Raw genomic sequence first — 23,031 nt, forward strand, 5'->3', positions numbered from 1 at the left:
GGACGTGTGGTCACCTGCCTTAAAAGGGAAATAGACATTTTGCTGTCGTCACCAACACAAACTGTAACACTTCAGAACTTTGCCCCGATTGTAGGTTCCACAGACATGCTGGTGACCTAATCCTTCATCAGACTGAGAGATTTCCCCCTCTGTCACATCCTGATACCAACACTTCTCTGTAGAGTCATTAAGGTGACTGTCTGGCAGCTTAGTGTCAGTGCACAGCTGGAGAGCCAGGCACGGGCTACGCTAAGTGCCCTCCAGCACAGCCTTAGGACTTGACACCCGGCTTGCTGGACGCCTTTTCTGGAAGCCTGGCTATGGGAATTTCATGTCGTATGCACGTCCCGTTGTGGAAAGGGAAGGTTGAGTCCATTTCTTTAGAAAATAGATGTTTTCTAAAACTTGAGCAAATTTCCCTGATAGGATTCCACATGCACCCGAATAAATCATAACATCTGTCCATTCCTGATAACTTTTCAGCCTTTAAGACCTTAGTGAAGAATTGTGATAGGATCACCTATTAAATAAATGAATGTAATAATTCTAGATTTTCTCCTTCTCTTAAACAACGGCACCTGGAAATTGACATGTCCAAAAATCGGTCCCCAAATTGTTTTGCTGGTTTACTGTGGAACCAAGACTAATAAAAAAATGACCTTTATTTTAAGAAAACCCAGCGTAAGCCAAACTCAGCCAATCAAATAGGTGAATTAGAAAAAGGTTTGAATTACAGAAGGATTTTTTCTTTTTGCTTTGAAAAATTCATGATGATACTTCAGCAGCTAAGTTCCCTAATGTGTATAAAATTCTTCTGGAGTGAGAAAAGTTTTATTTGCATACAACTTTTTCTTCACTGCATCTTTTGTTTTAAAAGAAAGTAAGGAGTAGCATACACGAAGAAATGCTTTAGGCAGCCAGTCGTGCTGACGCTCGGTTTCCCCTTCAGATTACCTTGATGTGTGGGAAAGCTGAGTTGGTATTGGAAAGTATTGTGGAGCTCTTAGGAATGAAACCACCCTCCCTTCTTCATTTTCAACCTCAGCTTGGGCAGAGACATGAGCACCACTGTTTTGGTGCCTTCCAGAGGGAGATGTCTGCTTGTCTGCCGTGTTCCTTTGTGTAAAGACAATGACAACGGCTGAAATTACAGGATAGAATATGAGAATGTTAAATAACGCTGTGAAATCCCAGAGTCTCCTTTACTCTGTTCAAAAAGATTTAAAAAATAAATAAACTGATGGAAAATCATCTAAGGGCTAAGATGAAAACAAGAGCTAATGGAAATTTAACATTTTTTTCCACTGAAAAGGAAATGGCAATCATCTCTTTATATAAACATGAAACTGCTTGTAGCAAAAACTGAAGCACGCAGAAATTTATAAAGGGGGGAAGAGGCTGCCATAATACCACCCCCCCAAAAAGGAAACCCCATGGACATGATTTCATGGAGGGGTGTCCTTTGTGAGGGGACAGCACTGGGGCACTGAGACAGCGGAGCCTATCTGCCCATGGGGGACCCGGCTCCCTGACCACGTTAAAACCGTCTGAGCACAGAGGTGCTGTAGGGGCCCTGTTGTGAACTGATGGCCACCCAGGTACCCGTAAGTTCAGGGGACAGACAGCGTTCAAATACTGTGGGTGTCGCAGTTGGGTCCATCACTTTTGGCCCAGCTGGTCCTCACAGTGCTGTGAAGAGATACTTGCGTCCCTGCCCCATTTCAACAGTCAAGCTGACTGTCCAGGAGACAAGAGTCAGGCTGAGTGTTCAAGCCCATTTGCTCCGGCCACAAAGCCCGTGTGCCCCTCTGGGCTACCCACTCCCTGCAAAGGTGATGCTGGGTACTCTCCTTAGCAGGAGAGGCTGGGCTTCCTCGCCACCCCTTGGTGCCTGGCGTGGGACACGAGAAGTGTTCTTTGGCAGGCCAGTGTGGTTTATCTCAAGAGCCACCAGGTGTCTCTCTGACCAAAACAACTTCCCAGTCTATAGCCAGAGCCCACATTCTCCTGGTCAGTTTTTGGAAGCATCTGGAAATTCAAATAGACATCATCATAATGAAAATGTGGGTGATGGGGCAGAGCGGGAGGCTGGAGTTAGCTCTGGCACTGGGTGCCTCTACGATGTGTTTATATCTGTACTTGCAGCCCAGGGTTTGAGCCTTCTCAAATTTGCTCTTAGCGGTGCAGAGTACATCAGTGGGATGACTCAGCAGTGACATTCCTTTGTTGTCACGTGTGCCTTAGCGTCATATAATATTCCTGCAAGTTTAGATCTTTTTTAAAAAAATAGAGTTATTTATTTATTTATTTATGGCTGCATTGGGTCTTTTTTTTTTTTAACATCTTTATTGGAGTATAATTGCTTTACAATGGTGTGTTAGTTTCTGCTTTATAACAGAGTGAATCAGCTATACATATACATATATCCCCATATCTCTTCCCTCTTGCGTCTCCCTCCCTCCCACCCCTCTAGGTGGTCACAAAGCACCGAGCTGATCTCCCTGTGCTATGTGGCTGCTTCCCACTAGCTATTTTACATTTGGTAGTGTATGTATGTCCATGCCACTCTCTCACTTCGTCCCAGCTTACCCTTCCCCCTCCCCATGTCCTCAAGTCCATTCTCTAGTAGGTCTGTGTCTTTATTCCCATCTTGCCCCTATGTTCTTCATGACCTTTTTATTTTTTTTGAGATTGCATATATATGTGTTAGCATACGGTATTTGTTTTTCTCTTTCTGACCTACTTCACTCTGTATGACAGATTCTATGTCCATCTACCTCACTACAAATAACTCAATTTCTTTTCTTTTTATGGCTGAGTAATATTCCATTGTATATATGTGCCACGTCTTTATCCATTCATCTGTTGATGGACACTTAGGTTGCTTCCATGTCCTGAGCTGCGATGAACATTTTGGTACATGACTTTTTTTGAATTATGGTTTTCTTAGGGTATATGCCCAGTAGTGGGATGGCTGGGTCGTATGGTAGTTCTATTTTTAGTTCTTTAAGGAACCTCCATACTGTTCTCCATAGTGGCTGTATCAATTTACATTCCCACCAACAGTACAAGAGGGTTCCCTTTTCTCCACACCCTCTCCAGCATTTATTGTTTGTAGAATTTTTTGATGATGGCCATTCTGACTGGTGTGAGATGATATCTCACTGTAGTTTGATTTGCATTTCTCTAATCATTAATGATGTTGAGCATCCTTTCATGTGTTTGTTGGCAGTCTGTATCTTCTTTGGGGAAATGTGGCATTGGGTCTTGGTTGCTGCATGCGGGCTTTCTCTAGTCATGTTGAGCAGGGGCTACTCTTTGTTGTGGTGCGCGGGCTTCTCACTGCGGTGGCTTCTCTTGTTGCGGAGCACGGGCTCTAGGCACGTGGGTTTCAGTAGTTGCGGCACACGGGCTCAGTAGTGTGCACAGCAGTTTAGTTTAGAAGGCAGGATCTTGTCTCACTCGACTTATCTGCATTATATTTAGAAGTGTGATCACTTCCCCCAGTCTTTTTTGACATTTTTCCCTTCTCTCCAGGGTAGAATTACGTCACCTCAGGTATGGTTTCCTAAAAAAACGCACTAACATTTGATTAAAATAGAACGATCTTGCTCTGCTATTTCTGATGACTCCAACTTGGGGGCTAAATATACACCCAGCACAGAGCTGTGGTGCTTCCATCACCAAGGTGGAGTGGCCATGACACCATGTGGATTCAGTCTCTGGGTCACCAGCCCTCCACTGGGCACTGGGAGAATCCCGCTGGGGTCTGGAGGAATACGGTTGTTTCATCAACTTCTGTTTTCTCCTTCCTGCTTAATAGTTAGAGTTAAGGCTAAATTCCATATGTGCTTAGAATACAGCTAAATTTTGAAATGTATTACTTCTAGGAAAGTAAAGGAGATGTATGCTGCCAGTCTCTGGATTTAGGTACACTTAAATTTGGATCTAGGGGCTTCCCTGGTGGCGCAGTGGTTGGGAGTCCGCCTGTCAATGCAGGGGACGCGGGTTCGTGCCCCGGTCCGGAAGGATCCCACATGCCGCGGAGCGGCTGCGCCTGTGAGCCATGGCCGCTGGGCCTGCGCGTCCGGAGCTTGTGCTCTGCGACGGGAGAGGCCACGGCGGTGAGAGGCCCGCGTACCGCAAAAAAAAAAAAAAAAAAAATTTGGATCTAGTGGGGTTTCCTGTAAAGTAGTAAAAATACTAGATACCTCAGGGTGGGGACTTCGTTCTCCATTTAAAGCTCCACCCACTTCTAGGTCATTTTTTTTTTTTGGCTGCGCCACTTGGCATGTGGGATCTTTGTTCCCTGGCCAGGGATCGAACCTGTGCCCCCTGCAGTGGAAGCGCAGAGCCCTAACCACTGGACCGCCAGGGAAGGGCATCTAGGTAATTCTTAATGTGCATGCCTCTTTACTCATCATTTCTCCCCTGTCCACTCTAAGGACATTCAGGGCAAATGACTCCAGCCTTCCTTCTCCTCTCTGTTCATCCCCCCACCAGCCTGCCTCCCCGCGAGACTCACGACCACCACACACGCGCGCGCGCACACACACACACACACACACACACACACACACACACCTCTCTAATGGGCAGGATGAGATTCTGTGCCTTAGGAGACGGATTTAGAGAGGAGAGGAAAGTTGCATCTTGTCCCTGTACTGGGGAGGAGGGTCACGTGTGACCTGGCCATTGAAGGGTGGGTTGTAATTTCATGGAAGAACATGGAGGGAGAGGCCTGGAGGGGCAAAGGGGCCTTCAGGGCAAAGCCAGTGGCCAGCCTGGTTGGTCAGAGCTGTGTGGCAAGTGGTAGGGGGAACGTGCAAAGGGTATGAGCTATAAAGGAAGGTTCTGGTACACGTCTCTCTGTATCTCTCTATAATTAACTCAACTTAAGTGATGTTTAGGATCTATCTATCTGTCATTTATCTATGTATCTTTATTATATGTAGATATACATGTATGTGTATACACAAATATATATTTCTATATGTGTATATGTATATATGTGTGTTGCTATTGTTAAAACATCTAGATTAGTAAAAGGAAAGAAAAAAGTTATTTCTACCTCTGTTAACATCTGTTGTTAGAATTACTTCCTTCTTTCTTTCAAATTCTATTGGAAGTGCTCATAAGCAATACTGTTGGTGGTGGTGTAAGAGCAATTGAGAAACTATCAGAAGGCTGACCCTATTTCCATGTGGTTTTAATCAGTCATGTCCTGGGAGTCATGCTGAGGTGCTCAGGAGAGAGGAGCCCTTGGAAGGAGCACACACAGGAACCCTGTCCTCAAGCTGCTTCACCGGGTCACCTGAACACAGGCAGTGGAGTTTGGGGGAACGGATTAGACACTAAGTAGGAGCTGAGCCCTGGCGCACTCCTTTTAAGCACAAGAGATATTTACAAAGGAGCCACTGAGGAAAGTGGCCTGGAAGGGTCTCGAGGAGAGGGTAGGATTTGTGAAGCCAGCGTCGGGAAGGTAGGAGTGTTGGCCCGAGTGGGGTGCAGGCTAGGGTGGGCTGGCTGAAGCCTATGTGAGGCTGGGGGATGGGTACCAGGGGATGCTCCACAGGAAGCTTCTGGTTGGCTGGCTGGCCACCTCCTGCCAATTCTTATTGCATCAATGTCTCTGTGAAGTCTTGAGCATGAAAACCTGAGTTTCCCAAGCGTACTGAAGGGACCACAGAATCTCTCCTTCCACGATACAGTTGCCAGTGGGTGCAGAGGCAGGATCGTGATGGCATAGGGTGTTCCAGGAACGCTCCTCAGAGAGGGTGAGCACTGAGTGAAGGTCAAGTGTACGAGGGGTTTGCTCAGCGGGAGAGGAGAAGGCATTGGGTCCAGGTGGTGCGTGTGGAGGGGAGAGTGGACTGGCTACTGGGGACGAGGGGACAGGGGCTGAAGAGATGGGCGGGGCCGCGCTGTTTGGAGGGAGGCGTAACTGGTGTAGGACAGGGAAGCAGGGACAGCTGGGGGTGGGGTCCTTTTTTCTCCTCCCCCCACTCCGGAGACTCTGCCGCCCCTTCCCTTCTCCTCCTCTGAATAGTGGCCACAAGAGTGCAGAGCTAGGGGTCCTAGGAAGAGGAGCACGTGCCAACCTTGGCCCTTCCTGGCCTCAACCCTGCTCCAGGATGGTGAAGACCCTCCACAGGCCCGGATGAGATTTTAAACAGCATCTGGGCGGGGCTCCTGTCTCCAGAAGATCGTGTGACAGTCCCAGTCAGGGGTGACAGGGAAGGCAGAACACTTGTCCATCTGGGGCAAGGCTGAAGAAGGTGTGCTTTCCAAACCCCAGTGGAATACGAATCCCTTCTCTTCCCACCCTGCCCCACCGGGGAGTGGGAGTGATGTTTATTCATTGACTCAGAGAGAATTCGCAGAACTCCAAAGGATGCTTCTTCCAGAAGCATGCCCCAAAGCACGTGCTCACCTGGAAATCCATCCAGTGGATGCAAACGGGCTGGATTCTGCCTTTGGAAGGAAATTCACCTGCAGTGAAAACTGAGGGGCTCCTGGCTTTGGAGGAAGGGGCTCTCGTCTCTGCAGGAGGAGGGCCCAGAGCCTAACTGGGTTGGAGTTTTTTCCTCCCTCCCCTCCCCTCCCCTCCCCTTTCTCTTTCCCCTTCTCCCCTTCCTTCTTCCTTCCCTCCCTTCCTTCCTTTTCTTTCCTTCTGTTTTTTTTAACAGGCAGCTTTGGAGCTGTTTGTCTCTCAGGATTCCCTCACATCCCTGACGGGGCCAGCTGCGGGGTGGCTGCTAGCCTGCACGGACCCTGAGACGGGCTCCGGCCGCCAGCTGATGCTCTTCCGAAACTTCGGCGTGGATGCAGCACAGCTGGGACTGTTTCGTTTCTCCTGACCTTGACAAGCCACCCTTTCTGTCACTGCCCCAGGTCGTCATGACTGGGGACGGAGAGGCCATGTCAGATCCACAAAGCCAGCTCCTCATTAGCTCATTTGGGTCCTATTTCTTTTCTTTTTTTTTTTCTTTTTGGTGGTACGCGGGCCTCTCACTGTTGTGGCCTCTCCCGCTGCGGAGCACAGGCTCCCGACGCGCAGGCTCAGCGGCCACGGCTCACGGGCCCAGCCGCTCCGCGGCATGTGGGATCCTCCCGGACCGGGGCACGAACCCGTGTCCCCTGCATCAGCAGGCGGACTCTCAACCACTGCGCCACCAGGGAAGCCCCACAGTAACGTTTTAAAGGGCCATTGGTAGGTGACCCACAGAGGAAAGTGGCACACTCGCCCATGTGTACACAAGGAAACCTACAAAGGACAGTCACTGCCACACTCTTTGTACAGGAAACAGCCAAGATGTCCACCAGTAGGGAAATAAAGAGAAAAGTTGTGCTGTGTGTCATGTACCGAAATACTCTGCAGCATTCAAGATGCATGAACCAGATCTATCCTGTATCAATATGGGTAACTCTGGAAAGCGCAATGTGGAGGGGAAAAAGTTACCGACAGACACGTAGAGGGAAATTGCTTTCTGTAAATTTAAAAAACAAAATAGTTCCATATATTGTAGACACAGACTTCTACAGTCAAAGTATAAACATAGTCTGGAGATACTCCCTGAGTTCAGAACAGGGGTTCCCTCTGAGGAGAAAGGAAAGAGAATTGGGTCTGGGAGTGTTTGAGAGGTATGTTAGGGTGTTAGGGTCTTCAACTATATTTGTAACATGTTGATTCTAAAAATATGAAGGAAATATGCCAAAATGACAGCACTGGTTAAATCTGGGTGGTGGGTACATGAATTCTGTTATATTACTCTCTCCCTCTCTCTCTCTCTCTCCACACACATATATATATTTTTTTCATATGTATAAATTTTTAAAAATACACGTGGGTGTGGCATTTGGAGAGAAGCCATGACTGAAGCTATAGAGTCAGGGCATCTTCACAGAGAGCTCAAGTAAAGCAGGAGGCAGGCCCTGCACTTTGAGTTGTGACACAGAAGAAGTGAGCAAAGACCTTGGAAAACACTTATTTTTAAGGGACGAGGTAGAGAAAGAGAAGGAACAGAGCCAGGAGGGATGTGTGAACAGGAGGTCCAGCAAAGAAAAATTTTTTTTTAAAAAATTATAATGGAAACGGTCAACTGCTCCGAGTGTATACACGTGCGTAAATAGCAAGGGGAATCCCCATACACCCACCCGAGCCTCTCCTCGAACTGAGTAACTGTCACGATTTTGCCAAATTTGCTTTTTCTATTTCCTCTTTTCTTTTTTCCCCTGTTTTGGTTGGCTGAAGTGGTTTAAAGCAAATCCCAGACCTCATGTCTTTCCACCCTACCACAGTGTGCATTTCTGAGCTATCCAGACATTGAGAAGGATTTTTAAGGAGGGAAATGTCAGCGGCAGTAAATGTTGCAGATGACCTGAGAGACGAGAGGACCAAGGGGCTGTCACAAAAACTTCAGGTGTCAGAGTGGACACGTCTGAGGGTCCTCTGCACCGTGGGATTGGCCCTGGATGCCGCACGCAGCCTCAAGAGAGGCGAGACAGCGGGGGAGCACTGGTATTTCCACTGTGACACATATAACGTGGCTGACCTCTACTGCCTGGCTTTCTCCACCTCAGGATAAAGTTCCTTAGCCTCGCTGAGTGTCAGTTTCCTTGCTCATTAAAGGGGCTTAATGTGACCCACCGCATAGGGTTTTATGGGATGAAATGAGGTGTTACATGGTGCGTTCCATGATCCAACTCATGTTGGCCCATAGCACCTTGGAAGTGGTCCTCGTCCCTGGGCTAAGCTGAACTTGGCAATCAAGTGGGCACTTTTTACAGCTTGTACCCCTGGCTTCCTTCTTCCTGATGTGTGTTAAGTAGAGACTGTGTTGGCCTTCCCTGGTGGCGCAGTGGTTAAGAATCCGCCTGCCAATGCAGGGGACACAGGTTTGAGCCCTGGTCCGGGAAGATCTCACATGCCGTGGAGCAACGAAGCCCATGCGCCACAACTACTGAGCCTGTGCTCTAGAGCCCACGAGCCACAACTGCTGAGCCCGCGTGCCTAGAGCCCGTGCTCTGCAACAAGAGAAGCCACAGCGTTGAGAAACCCGCACACCGCAACTAGAGAAAGCCCATGCGCAGCAATGAAGACCCAGTGCAGCCAAATATAAATAAATAAATACAATTTAAAAAAAAAAGAGACTGTGTTGAAACATAAGGACATCTGGAGAGATCTCAAACCCTGCAGAGTGCAGAGCAGAGTCTCAGGGCTTGACGGCAGCTAATTGTTCCCCGGCAGATGTCCGCTTTGCCTGACTATCTCTCTTAGCGCGTTTGCAGCTATACAGGAGGCTAACAGCCTCTGGCATTCTCCTCCTGTCTCCATTCTCCCAAATGCACCCCAAATCCCAGCCACGCCACTTAATTACCACAGGCCCACCTGACGGCAACACGCTTCGATGATTTTATTTGTCATCTTTAGAGCACGTGTAGGAATTTTTTTTTTTTTCCAGAGACTTCAGAAGTTTGTCCTGTGGATACAATTTCCAGGAGAAAATGCCAACAAATAGGACAGGGCTGAGTTTCCTAAATGTCCTGATCCCCTGGAAGCTTCTGTTCTTCAGCATCCCCCAGGCGGACACGTGCTATAATTGCTGCAGACTTGGGGTGGTCCTGCTTCGGGCTCTGTAGCCCGGAGAGTCTCACTTCCACATCAGTGCCTGGCCTGGATGTGGGTTATCTGAAGCTGCCCCTGCAATGCAGCTGCAAATCCAGAGAAAGAGGAACGCAGAACCTGCTCACCAGGGAACAGCTCGATAAGTACATGTTGTCACTGGCGGAGAGAGAGCTGGCAGACAATATAATTACAGTCATTCCAAGAGATTCATTCTGCTGAATTACCCCTTTAGGGGGCAGCCCTCCCATTTCTTTGGTGCCAGTATGATTTAAAAAAAAAACAAACCAAAAAACTCATTGGTAAATTTCAAAATGCTACAGGTAAAAGCAAACTGCTTTCCTTAGCTCCTTGGTTATTTGTTTAGGATTTTATGTATCTCGTTAGAATTGTTTTGCAATAGATTGAGGTCCCTGGCCCTGCCTTTGGGGGGAAGAGAGGAGTCCAAGATCAGAGGGAGGAGATGACCTCAACTGTATCCCATGGAAACATTAGCTTCAGGACAACAACAGCGCAGACCAAGCCCTGGCAATGCACTTTGTCTACTCATCCATTGCTTAATTTGGTGTCTGAATCAACAGCCTTTGTGGCCAGAGAGAGGAAGAGGGGAAGTTGTGAAATTTCTTTCCTTGGGAAGCTTGGTTTAATGGACACCTGTTTGTTTTGAATGTCAGACAGAACCTTGGGCTCAGGAGGGTGGATTTCATAACTCTGAACATCCTTCTCATAATCGTTTCCATCAGTCTGCTTTACAGATTCCAAAGTATTTCTTCTGCTTCATTTGCTCAGGTATCCATTCATCCATTCAACGAGCATTTATTAAATGTGAACTGTGTGCCAGGACTGCACTGAGCACTGGGGATACTGTCACTGTCTTCCAGGGGCTTATAAGCCAGTGTGGCAGGCAGATGTGCAGACAGCGTGGTCCATGCCACTCTGGTGGGAAGCCCATGGCCTGGGGCACCTACCCAGCCTGGGAGAGGGGACAGACCAGGCTCCCTGGAAGGGACCTGAATAAATAACTGGGGGCTGCCTAGAAAGGAACTTCGGAGAAAGAATGAAGATGTTTAATGGGAGATTCTTTAAAAGTATGGCCAAGTGATGCACCGTGGAAACCCTCTTTCCAATCTCACAGTCTGGAGCTGGAGATCCACTTCCTGTGAAGGCACTGTGGGCTGGGAGCTCTGTCAGGGATGCATGGGTTGTGCTGACCTTTAAAGGCATGGGTGACACCTGAGCCTGCTGCCTCCACATGCAGCAGAGAAGGCTGCTTGCAGGGCAGTAACAGGCAGCCACACAGAGAAAAAGCATGAAAACCCAGGGCTCAGGAGCTTTGCCTCCCCTCAGTTATTCAATCACTTCTAAGTATTCATTGAATACCTGCTACATGCACTGGTCCAGGCTCTGGGAGTACAAGCAATTGAATTGCTGCCCTTCGGGCCTGTATGTAATGATGGGGAGAGGGCGGCAATCAACAGACAAGTAAATGTATGGTCTGTCAGACGGTGATGGAGAAAGATGATGGAAATGAGGCAGCGGGTGCAGGGTGAAGTGGGGATGGGGGGAGCAAACACTCAAGGGCGCCAACCATGTGAATCCCCGACGTGAGCGGGTCCCAAGTGGAGGAAATGGTAAGTGCAAACGCCCAGGCAGCAGTGCACCTGTTACGTTCAGGGAGCGGCAAGGAGGCCTGGGAAGAAGGAGTGTGGGAAGGAGAGGGGCCTGGGCCGCTCTGAGTGAGAGCAAGATAAGGTGCAGGGGCATCCTGGCAGAAAAGTGGTACCACGTGACTTGTTTAACAGGGTCGCCCACTATCAGGTCAGTGCAGGCTCACACTTAAGAGCGGCAAACTGGTGCCTTGCAAGGAAAAATCAGGGGCCTACGCAAACTAATTAAGCAAAAATATCACAAAACACCTGTTACCGAATTAAGATCTATGGCCTCTGCCTGGACCCTAGCCTGGCCCAGGCTCTCTGCCTTCGCGGGGCAGGGTTCTTTTTCTGTTAGGTTCAAGTAGTGAAGAACAAACACGAAACCGAAGCTGCGACACAGCACAAGCTTTATTGAGCGGCCGAAGAATGGAGAATTGGGAACTAAGTTCACAGATCGACTTCCCACCCACCTGGCAAGAGTGATTTAATTTTAAAGAGTAAAGACAAAGGGAGGAGGTGTGAGGCTAATAACGGGCAGGCATATGCCTTAATCTACCAGGGAAGGGGCAGGGCCTTTTCAAGGGTGTGAGGTGCCACCCCCTCGTTATCCTTTTTTGTTCCTTAATGTCTGGTCCTGGCCGCCGGTGGGCGTGTCATTTAATATGCTAATGTAGTCAAATCAGCGTCTAATGAGACGCAGCGTCTGTTCGAGGGTCAGATTCGCCGCCATCTTGGTCCCAGCTGGTTCCCTCCGGTTTTTAATTTTTTTGCCTGTACCTTCGTTTCTTATCTCTGGACCCTTTAACTTAAAAAGACTTACGTTCGCTCCTGCTAACGGTGGCGGTTTGGCAGCTTTTTTTTTTTTTGCGGTACGCGGGCGTCTCACTGCTGAGCCCTCTCCCGTTGCGGAGCACAGGCTCCGGACGTGCAGGCTCAGCGGCCATGGCTCACGGGCCCAGCCGCTCCGCGGCATGTGGGATCTTCCCGGACCGGGGCACGAACCCATGTCCCCTGCATTGGCAGGCGGACTCCCAACCACTGCGCCACCAGGGAAGCCCGGTTTGGCAGCTTTTGAGCAAGGACACTTCTGCTAACAGTGGCGGTTGATGGGTTTCGAGCAAAGACCTGGAGCAGCTCTGGCAACACACCAGTACGTGAAGGACATTTTGCTGGGTACTTTGGTCCTTATCCTGAGGAGCCAGCGCTCTGGGTGAGCAGAGGTATGAGCGTGCACGGAGACGACAACTCAGTGAAGGATGGTACATCACACGTGTTCACGGAGGTGCAGCGTTTCTCTCAGAAACGGAGCGCAGAGCGGGAATGCTAGGACGAACGGGTAAGAGGGGCGCTCACTATGTGCCCACACCCTTCTGAGCACCTTGGATCTCCTGCTGGGGGTGGGGTTAGTGTGTTTCAGTTGCACGTGGGATAGTTGAGGATCGTGTTAGGCAGAGGCGAGCCACTTGCCGGTTCCTGGAGGGGTAAATCTGGAAAGCATAACGTTTCCTTTGGGAGGGGCTAAGTAAACATCTTTTCAATAAAGCAAAGGTCAATAAGAAAATTTGAATTTTACTTGTAAAACTGCCTACCAGGCTTTGCCTTGGGGAGAAATCTCAGTCAAGGATCCAAATCAATGATTTCAGACCAGAAACACTGAAACACCAAGGTGATAAGGTGGTGTGTGCGGTTTAGTTAGCGATCATTACTTAACAAATGACCCCAAGACTTAGTGACTCAAAACAATGATTTGTTATTCTTCGTGATTCTGCTGCCTCGGAGATTCTTGTGCGGGTCTTGTCTGGGCTCACTCATGCTGTTGTGTTCAACTGGAGCAGGGCGGGGGGTTCAGCCCGGGGATGGGCACAGCTGGTTTGCTGGGCCATCTGGACCTTTCTATGCAGTAGTGTTTGACAATATAGGTTTTATTGATATTCAGGTACAGCGAGGCCAGTACCTCTGCATCTCCAGATCAGGAGATGATTGCCATTGAAAAGAGAGTTTGTTTTGCTCACAAATCCCAAGAGAAGGAGGCATAGGCGCCTGTCCCACAGGGCCACGTGGGCAAGCTCTAGAGTCAGGCAGGAGGCAGAGGGAGTGAGGGACCAGAGCCTTTCCTGTGGTTTCCATGGGAAGGAACAGGTGAGGCAGGGTGTGCAGGTTTAGGATTGGTGAGTTTGAATCATTTCATCAGGCTCTGGGGCTTAGGGACTGTCCCTAGTTGTCTAGGGTGTGGAAGGCAGGTGGAAAGTGGCCCAGAGTGTGAGACCCCAATAAAGGAGGTGATTGGGGTGTGGACCCTGGATTGGTTGGTGTTGTGTATGAAAGGCACACTCATGGGAATGCAGCTTCCTATGTCTAGGAACTGGCCAGCCCTGGGAGGGGCAGTCCCTCCTGGTCAGTGAGCCCTGGATGTCAAAGCATCAGATACAGAAACAAAAGACACGGTCAATCCAGGTCTCAGGGCCTCTCATTAAGGGCTCTAGAGGTGGCTTCCTTAGAGGATGGCAAGGGCAGCTCAAAGGAGCAAGAGCAGGGCTTCCCTGGTGGCGCAGTGGTTGAGAGTCCACCTGCCGATGCAGGGGACATGGGTCGTGCCCCGGTCCCGGAGGATCCCACATGCCACGGAGCAGCTGGGCCCGTGAGCCGTGGCCGCTGAGCATGCGCGTCCGGAACCTGTGCTCCGCGCCGCTGAGCATGCGCATCCGGAGCCTGTGCTCCGCAACGCGAGAGGCCGCAGCAGTGAGACGCCCGCGTACCGCAAAAAAAAAAAAAAGGAGCAAGAGCAGAAGCCACAAGGCTCTTAAGGCTTGGAAGGTGTGTGACGTCACTTCCGTTTGGGCAGAGTAAATCACAGAGTCACCCCAGATGCTCTTGATGGGAGGGGAGGAACACTTACCCTATGGGATGGGCCGGTTGTTGTAGCCATCTTTGCAGACAATCTGCCACAGACCGGTTGGTTCTAGAATGTTACCAAGGCCTTTCTGAATTGATCAGATCTAAGAGGAAGGGCAGAAAGAAGTGGAGTTCCAGCTCATTTGCCTTTGCTGGTATGTGGACCGGGCGTCACTTCCCTCCCCTCAGTTGGTCTCAGCATTGAAGGGCAGTTGGGTGTTTGCTCAGGAGCCCACAGGGAACTCTTGCACATTTAGGGGAGAGTGGGCATGGCTCTGAGCTGCTGTCCCTCCCACCACCTCAAGGCCTGGCAACCCGGGAAAGTGCCTGCCTGCTTTGGCAGGGAGCCCAGGCCTGTTTGCCAACTGTTTGAATGCCTTAGGGTCGAGCTCTCTCGTCTTATCTTCTCATCCGGAGTTAAAGTCCCATAGAAGTGCAGATGCTTTATCATAAAAGTGCCATTTGTAAAGCATGTGGAATTGGACCAACTAGCCAGCATTCACAGAACACTTCAAGGCCATGAAGCACTTTCTCATATGATCTTTCATGGGAGGACACCGAGGCGCTGGGGTCTCAGGGATTCCCTGGGGTGTCTGTATTGGCTTGGGGCCCATGGGTGAGGCCACCGGAGCCCTACAAACCCTCCGCTGTTTCACGTGGGGACTTCAGTGAGTCAGTTCTGTCCTCAGTTACCCTCTCTTCTGTCAGGCTGTACTCATTAGGGGATTATTTCTCCCTTTGAATCAGATGCTTCAGAGTCCCGTTAGTGACTGAGGAGTTCTCCTTGGCTGGGGGTCCTGCTCTGACACCCCCAGATATAGCCCACCCTGCCCCCGGCTCTGCCCAGCTCTTGCTCCAAAAACCCCAGCTGGGCTGACCATTTGCCGGGAGTGGATTTCAGTCCCTCAAGAAAACACTGCGTGGGAAAAGCCAAACTGGCTCTCAACTCCAGACCCCTTAATCACCTCTGAGGTACAAAGGTAGATTCATTCGGGTGAGTCATTTGTTCTCCTTCTAAGAGTCTGAGCTAGATGCCCACCTGTCTGCTTCAGAACCCCAACAAGTGAAGCTGCCCCAGGAAAGAAGGCTGAGTCCTGTGAGTCACTCTCTAGCGCAGCACCATGGGCCCCTGTCCTTAGACGCGCACGGACATTAACCAGGGATAATGAGGACCGTCTTTCACCGTGATATCCTGTTTCTTTGGAAACCAGAGTGCAGTCTTTTAAATGCATAGCCCGTGATCACATTGTGCATCCTAGAACTCAGAGGCTTCTTATAGGGACCCAGCGGGGTGCAGAGGCAGGGGTTACCCGTCAGGATTCCATTTCCAGCTTGGATGGTGACTCTGCTACTAGGACTTGCCCCCTTGCTCTGCTCTCAGAGGTAACTTGCCAGCCGGAAAAAAAAAAAATCTCAGAGAGCTGCTAAAGAAGAATCCAGGCTTTCCTTCGGAACCTTGAAGAAGATGCTGTCCAAACAAATGGGTCCCAAGGGGGCAAAAGCATCTCCCTGTCTGGGGGGAAGGGTCTGGTGCTGATCTAGCCCACGTGGTGAGCGGGACCCCGCTGCCCTGCTGCACCCAGCTGTGGGGACGGCGGGTGCCGAGGCTGTTCTGAAATCTTGAACCTCTGTGGTTTTTGCTCCTGCAGTCCTGCTTTGGGGCCTGCTCCTACTGATGGCTCTTTTCTCCAGAGAGGAACCATCTCTTTCTTCCTGCACAAGCCACCTTCAGCTTGACTTTTCTTCTGCGAGGGGATCTTCTCTGCCAAGTGCTTTGCAGTGTCTCCCTTTCTCCTTGCGGTTCTCAACTAGAGGTGATTTTGACCTCCCCCAGGAAACATTCGTCAGTGTTTGGAGACATTTTTATTGTAACTGCTGGCATCAAGTGGTTAAAGGCCAGAGATGCACAGGACCGCCCTTCACAACGCAGAATGATCCAGTCCAAAAGGCTACCAGTGATGAGGTTAAGAAACCTGGCTGATGATGGCATCCCTTCCCCCAGCAGATAAAGTCCAAGATTCTCCCCCTCTGCACTGGTACTTTTCGCAATACCTTGAAAGCGGGCCATGCTTATTTCATCTCTTTTGATTTAGAGCCTCCTTTTCCCCATGCACAGACCTGTAATTCCTATTCAAGCCTAGGGAGAATTACCCATTACCACTATCTATCACCATCCGTTAGCTACTGGAGGCAAGGTGATGTTTTCCCAGATCTACCTGTTATTCATTATCATCACCATCATCGACAACAATGACCTCATAGTCATCGTAAGAGCTGCATATATGCTAGTAACAAGCAGTCATTAGTCAATTGCCTGAAACCCAGTGCTACTGAATACAGTTCCTGCCACTGTGTATTCCTTAACTCTACAGGAGGCAGCACTAAAACCGGTCCATGGGCTCATCCCCATCATCGTCATCACCATCACCATCATCGTTGTTGTTATCATGGCAAGCCAGCCAACAAGTAATCTTGAAGTCCATGATGAGGATGATGATGATGGTGAATAGGAAGCAGCTCTGCAGAGACCACTGAACTCCCAGCGGCCACAAGCCACAGACACTCTGTTCTGGCCTTGAGTGTTCACTTCGCCCAGTATAGAGACATTTTTATAAGGAGTTATTGGCATCTGAGCCCCTGGTGACCAGGTCTTATTTTCTAAGCATGCATGTGCACGCGCGCACACACACACGGAAGACTGTTGGAGAAACTCAAATGACGTCACTAAGTCTGCACATCAGAGCAGGCTGGTGGAGAGGCTTTGGCTGCCCAGCTAGGTCTGATTCTGCCAGAGCCTAAGCTACTCAGGTTCTTCTTTCCTGCCCCTGCCCCTGCCCCTGCTTCATTATGGTTACCATCAACCTGTTGAAGCCAAAGTTTGGGCATTGTGGAGCAGCCTTTGTCACACACACACACACACACACACACGTGCTGCTTTTTTAAAAAAAATTTTCAGTTACCATTAATAGAGCCTGGCCATTGCCTCTTCCTCTAGCCCTCCAGAAAGTGAGACTCTGGGGTGTTTTAACTTAGCTTCTGTCTCATGAGATAGCACGGCCTCCTGTCTCTACCCCTGGGGATTGGGATAAAGAGTGTGCTGGGGGAGGGGCAGGTACTTGGAGGGCAGTTTGCCCTCTACTGGGTGACCTTCTCAGCCTGTCCAGTGGAGAAAGCAACCGGAAGCTCACGTGACAGCTGAGGCGTGGTCAGCCACGATGTGCTGTGGAGTCTCTCCGCTCGTCCGCCTCCCCCTGTGCCCCTCCCTCCCTCCACACACACTTAGGGATGAGTTATGAAGTGTCTCACTGGGAAGCAAGGCTTGACTAGTAATGAACAGAAAACACTGTAATTCGTTATTACTGATCATCTCTGTGTGCACTTTACGTATTTGCAAGCACCTTTCAGGACCCAGTTAGTCACACATGAAGTTATATATTTGCAAGGACCTTTCAGAACCCGGTTAGTCACACATGAAGTGCTCTGCGCTACCTCACTGCCTCCATCTGCTCCATCTCTGGGCTGCTTTTCATCAGTGCCACTCTAATTGCGTGCCTCCTGGTTAACCAGCTAAAGAGGTGGGACCCACAAAAGAGTATATTTCCCTAATCGTGTGTGTGTGTGCACACAGAACTATCAAAATCATATTTAGTTCATAAGCAACACCTATGGTGGATGCAGTTGGTTCCCTGCCCAGGTCCCTGTTACTTCCCTCATATCCCAGCTGCTATGAGCGTTGGCCCCAGTAGCTGTCCCCTTCTGCAGAACAGAAGGCACAGTGCTCAGAAGGTTACCCACTCGCTGGCATCCATAACCAATGACTGATTGCCATCAGGGCTCTATTAGTTATCTATTCCTCAGAGTATAACTTAGTGGCTTAAGACAACAATAGACTTTTATTATCTCACAGTTTCTGTGGGTCGGGGATTCTGGGACAGCTTAGCTGAGTGGTTCTGAGTGGGTCTCTCGTGAGGTTGCAGTCATCTGAAGGCTTGACTAAGGAGGGAGGACTTGCTTCCAGGGCGACTCCCTCACCTGGCTGGCAAGATGGCCCTCTTTGTAGATGGGATGTTCCGTTCTTCTAACGCGGCCTCTCCCAGGGCTGCCCGAGAATCCTTATGAGCTGCAACTGGCTTCCCCCCGGGTGAGTGAGCAGTCCAGGAGAGCAAGGCAAAGCGCAAAGCTGTTTATGATTTCACCTCAGAAGTCACATGGCATGACACATGCCTCGTTCGTATCGTTAGATGCAAGTCACTAAGTCCTGCTCACCACCAAGGGGAGAGGAATTAAGCTCCACCTTTTGAAGGGAGGAGGGCCAAAGAAATTGGAACATATTTTTAAAGCGTGACTGGGACCAACTCTATGGAGCAATTCACAGACATCAGAGCTTCCCTGTGGGACAGGCTGTTGTTAGTTTCCAGCTGCGACCACATGCTTGCTTAGCTCTCTTCTCTGCTCATCTTGTTTCCTTCCCTCTCCTTCTCCCTAGAGCCCTCCCCTAACACTCACTTGAACAAGAATCCCCATCTTGGGCTCACCTTTTAGAGAATCCGACCTGAGACAGCACATTCTTTAGAAAACCTGTGTTCTAAAGTATTTAATAAAATGATAACTTTCCTCCAATTTCCAGATTTGCAGCATTTCTCTCAGCAATTCTTTTTAGCCATCCAGGAGCTGAAGGGTTTAAAGTTCTGGTTCAGAGGCATGTGGGGAGATGACCTCTTGCCTTCGATGGCACGGCAGCAGCGTTTCCTAAGTCTTTACATACAAGGCCAGGGAAGAGCAAAATGTGGTCTGAGGAGGTTGAAGCAATGCCCCACCCTCCCTAGGTCCCACCGAGGAAATATAACAAGGCAGCGTGGAAACTATATTCAACACCAGTGCTCTATTCGTTTGCTCTCTTGATTTTAACATCTCGTAAGACCAAGAATCCATGTATATTTGTGTTATTCTTTCATCCAATGCACTTTGGCTTCTTACCTCATCGCTGAAACAGCTCCTTCCTTTGGACCTTCCTAAGAGGAGGTCTCCCCATCCCAAGCCATTCACTTCAGTCCTTTAATTACGTGGCCTCTCTGTGCTCTCTGACCCAGGTGACTGACTTCTTCTTAAAATGCTCCTCTCTTGGATTTTGAAATAGGAGGACAGAATGAGAAAGGCGTGGTATGTTTGTGTTAGACGGATAAGCCCAGTGGAGTAGTACACAGTTTCTGAGCAATGCTGGAATGTGAATGAATCCTCTGAGGCCTTCTGCAGGGTAGACTGTAGCCAGGATGGACTGGAGGCAGGGAGAGCAGGGAGGAGGCTACATGTAGACGAGGGTTGATAGAGCCTGGCCTGGAGCAGTGGAGTCTACAGACTTGGAAGAGCCACTGTCATAGGGTTCAGTGAGGGGACTTTGGGTGGAGTGGGCACCGGGGGAGGGGAGTGAGGAAAATGGAGGCACTGAAGACGTGTCTAAGACTCCTCCTTGGGTGGCCAGTGATGCCATTTACCTGGATAAACTCATGTGTTTTTGTATTTTTGCCGGGTCGGGGAGGGGAGGGTTATTCTTTGTTTCTGAGCTTCCTTGGCTTTATTAACTTCTAGAAGTACCTGTTGCAAGGGCCATCGACTGCTGAGAGAGGTGTGAGGCATGAATGAGCAGGTGGCTATAAGCAGCTCTGCCAGGGCACCGTCCCCTCTAGCTGCAGTGGGTTTCCTTGTAGAACCAGGAGTATTTCTGCACTGAATGCCAGAAACTTGACTTCTTAGTAGGTCAGGTACCAGGCACAGTTTTCTGGCTGGACCGAATGAGACTGCACCCAGTAAACACACCCCATTAAAGTGTGTAACAGAACTAGATTCTCTTCCTTCACAACCTTGTGAGGACACATGAGGTTACATCAATATCACAAGTCTCAGAAGTTTGAAGCCTTGCTCTTTAAAAAATAACAGTTTTATTGAGATATAATGCACATGCCGTAAAATTCAGCCTTTTAAAGATTATAATTCAGTGGTTCTCTTTTTTTAATTTTTAAAAAAATCTCCTTTGAGTATATAGTTACGTTCCGTTTTTGTTGTTGTTTTTTTGCGGTACGCGGGCCTCTCACTGTTGTGGCCTCTCCCGTTGCAGAGCACAGGCTCCAGACGCGCAGGCTCAGCGGCCATGGCTCACGGGCCCAGCCGTTCCGTGGCATGTGGGATCTTCCCAGACCAGGGCACGAACCCATGTCCCCTGCATCGGCAGGCGGACCCTCAACCACTGCGCCACCAGGGAAGCCCCCACGTTCCTTTTTTTAATGCTTAGTATTTTTATTGTGTTCATGCATGTGGGATCTTAGCTCCCCGACTAGGGATCAAACCTGTGCCCCCTGCAGTGGAAGCACGCGGTCTTGACCACTGGACTGCCAGGGAAGTCCCCAGTGGTTCTTAATATATTCATAAAGTTGTGCAACCATCACCACTTTTGAATTTTAGAGCATTTTCAGCTCTCCCCCCGACTCCACCCCCAAAACCCTGGTATTCATTAGAAGCCACACCTTATTCTCCTTTTTACATATATATTTTTTCTTTTTAAAGTTTGTTTGCTGTTGTTGTTTGCTATTCTGGATCACTTGAATTTCCATATGAATTTTAGGGTCAACATGTCAATTTCTATAAAGAAGCCAGCTGGGATTTTGATGAGGTTATGTTGAATCAGTAGGTCAATTTGTGGAGTATTGTCATTTTGACAATACCTAAGTCTTCTGATTCATGAAGTCTTTCTATTTATTTAGGCTTTATTTTCTTTCTTTCAACAATATTTCATGGGTTTTATTGTACAAGCCTTGCAATTCTTATATCTATTCTCTAGTATTGTATTCTTTTTGATGCTATTGCAAATAGAATTGTCTTCTTAATTTTATTTTCAGATTGTTCATTGCTAGTGTATAGAAATACAATTGATTTTTGTATATTGATCTTGTAGCCTGTCACCTTACTATACTTGTTTGTTGGTTCTGATCATTCTTTTAGTGGAATTCCTTAGACATTTCTATATAAGAGATCATGTCATCGGCAAATTATTACTGAGTGAATAAACAAGTAAGAGCTGTGGCTGTAAAGAACATAAGGTGGAGACAGTCTCCAAAGGTGGGCTTGAGAAGCCAACAGAATGGGATGCAGATGGAGGTAGGAAAATAAGTCAGGAGGAATGGTAGAGTCAGGTGAGTGGCAGGTCATAAAATCACAGGTAACTGGTTGTCAGCAGCTCAGTCGGTTTCATTGCCCTTATAGAATTCTGGGTGCCTCTCCTGGGACTCATTTAAAGGATTCAATGGACTCCTTTCAGCTGCGTCACCAGTGGCAGGAAAAAGACATAAATCTAAGCCATTCTTGATGTTCAGGATAGTTTCAGGCAAGGCTATGAAGCAGGCAAAGCGTAGAAGAAGAGAAGAACTAAATTTTATTGCCTGCTGTGTACCAACATTTTGCATGTATTGCTTAACCCTCACAGTATTTTTTACAGCTGCAAATTTGAATTGGTGTTCATTTTTTATATACAAATAAACTGTATTTGTTAGTGGTAGCTCAACCGTAAGGCACTTGCCCATTTCCCCAGTCATAAGACAGGATCGAAAGAGCTCATTTGTCAATTAGTTGTTTGAAAAAATGAACAGCATATAGATATGTAAACAATACCCTACATCAGTGATTCTTAACCAGGAGTGTTTTAGGAGAAAATTCTCCATGGATCTCTTGTGTTTTGACATGTTTTGTGAGCTGGGGGCACTGCACTTTTGTTCAGACTATCTTTTCAACTGTCTTTTCATGGAAGATTATAAAGCAAATTGCCTTGAGAGACAGAAATATTGTCTTCTTCCAGGGCAGAGGGCAGATTTACTTTATGTCTAGGGTAATGAAGATAATGTCTCACTCTGGTGTCAGTGTTGGGTAGGTTTGCTTGCAGTCCCTTGAAAAGATGTGGGTTTCTTGAACTTGGGGTTCCTCTGCTTTGACACAAACCCAGTATGTGCCCAGTTATCTGCCTGGCCACTCTGTATTACCCTGCAGTACTTGAGAAACAAGGGGACCAACTCGAACATGAAGCTTATGTTGCTTGCCGTGCCATGAGTAATAAGGTCCTTTGCCTCTGACCCAGGAGTCTCATTCTTCTCTGGCACCCGTGCAACTGTGGTGGCTAAGTTGTGGCAGACTCCCGAGATTCAGATTCAGTATATATGTGTGTAGGTTATATATATGTATATATATACTTACATATGTGTACGTAAGTTCCATGGGTGGTTCTGATGCATGTGTCTAGTTGGGAACCACTGTTCTCTTGGTGGTCAGGCAGGCAGGCCTCGGAGGCTGGCTGAGCTTCTAACAGGGAACAGTTTACAGTCAGAGGTACCCAGCAGGGTTCTGGAGACACTGCACGGTAAGAAGGCGGGTGCAGTGGTGTCGCCTAGGGCCAGCTGGGCCTGTCTGACAGTCTCAGCGGGCTCTGCCTGCTAACATCGTTTGGGTGAGGTGGTAGGGAATGTGCATCCACAGCTCCTCAGAGAACAGCCTTCCCCAGACGGCAGTGATGGCGCTGACCGTGGACTTGGCCCTGAGCATTTTAGCCAAGCTGTGGGAGGACTCTCTCCTGGAAATTCTGCTGCTGATACGTGCCTCTCAAATTTAAAACAGTCTCTGAAATGATAACAGTTTCAATATTTACAACAAGAACCTTCTATTTGTGTCATATACATCTCTCTCTCTCTCTCTCACACACACACACACACACACCTCTCGAGCTGTATGGCTTGTTACATGCTTTGAACACCTTTTGTATTCACCAAACTGTCCTTGATGGCTCTGCTGCAGGGAGCTGGAGAATAAAGAAAGCTTTCTTGTGTG

The sequence above is a fragment of the Delphinus delphis genome, chromosome 18, assembly GCF_949987515.2.
Source record: "Delphinus delphis chromosome 18, mDelDel1.2, whole genome shotgun sequence".
NCBI lineage: Eukaryota > Metazoa > Chordata > Mammalia > Artiodactyla > Delphinidae > Delphinus > Delphinus delphis.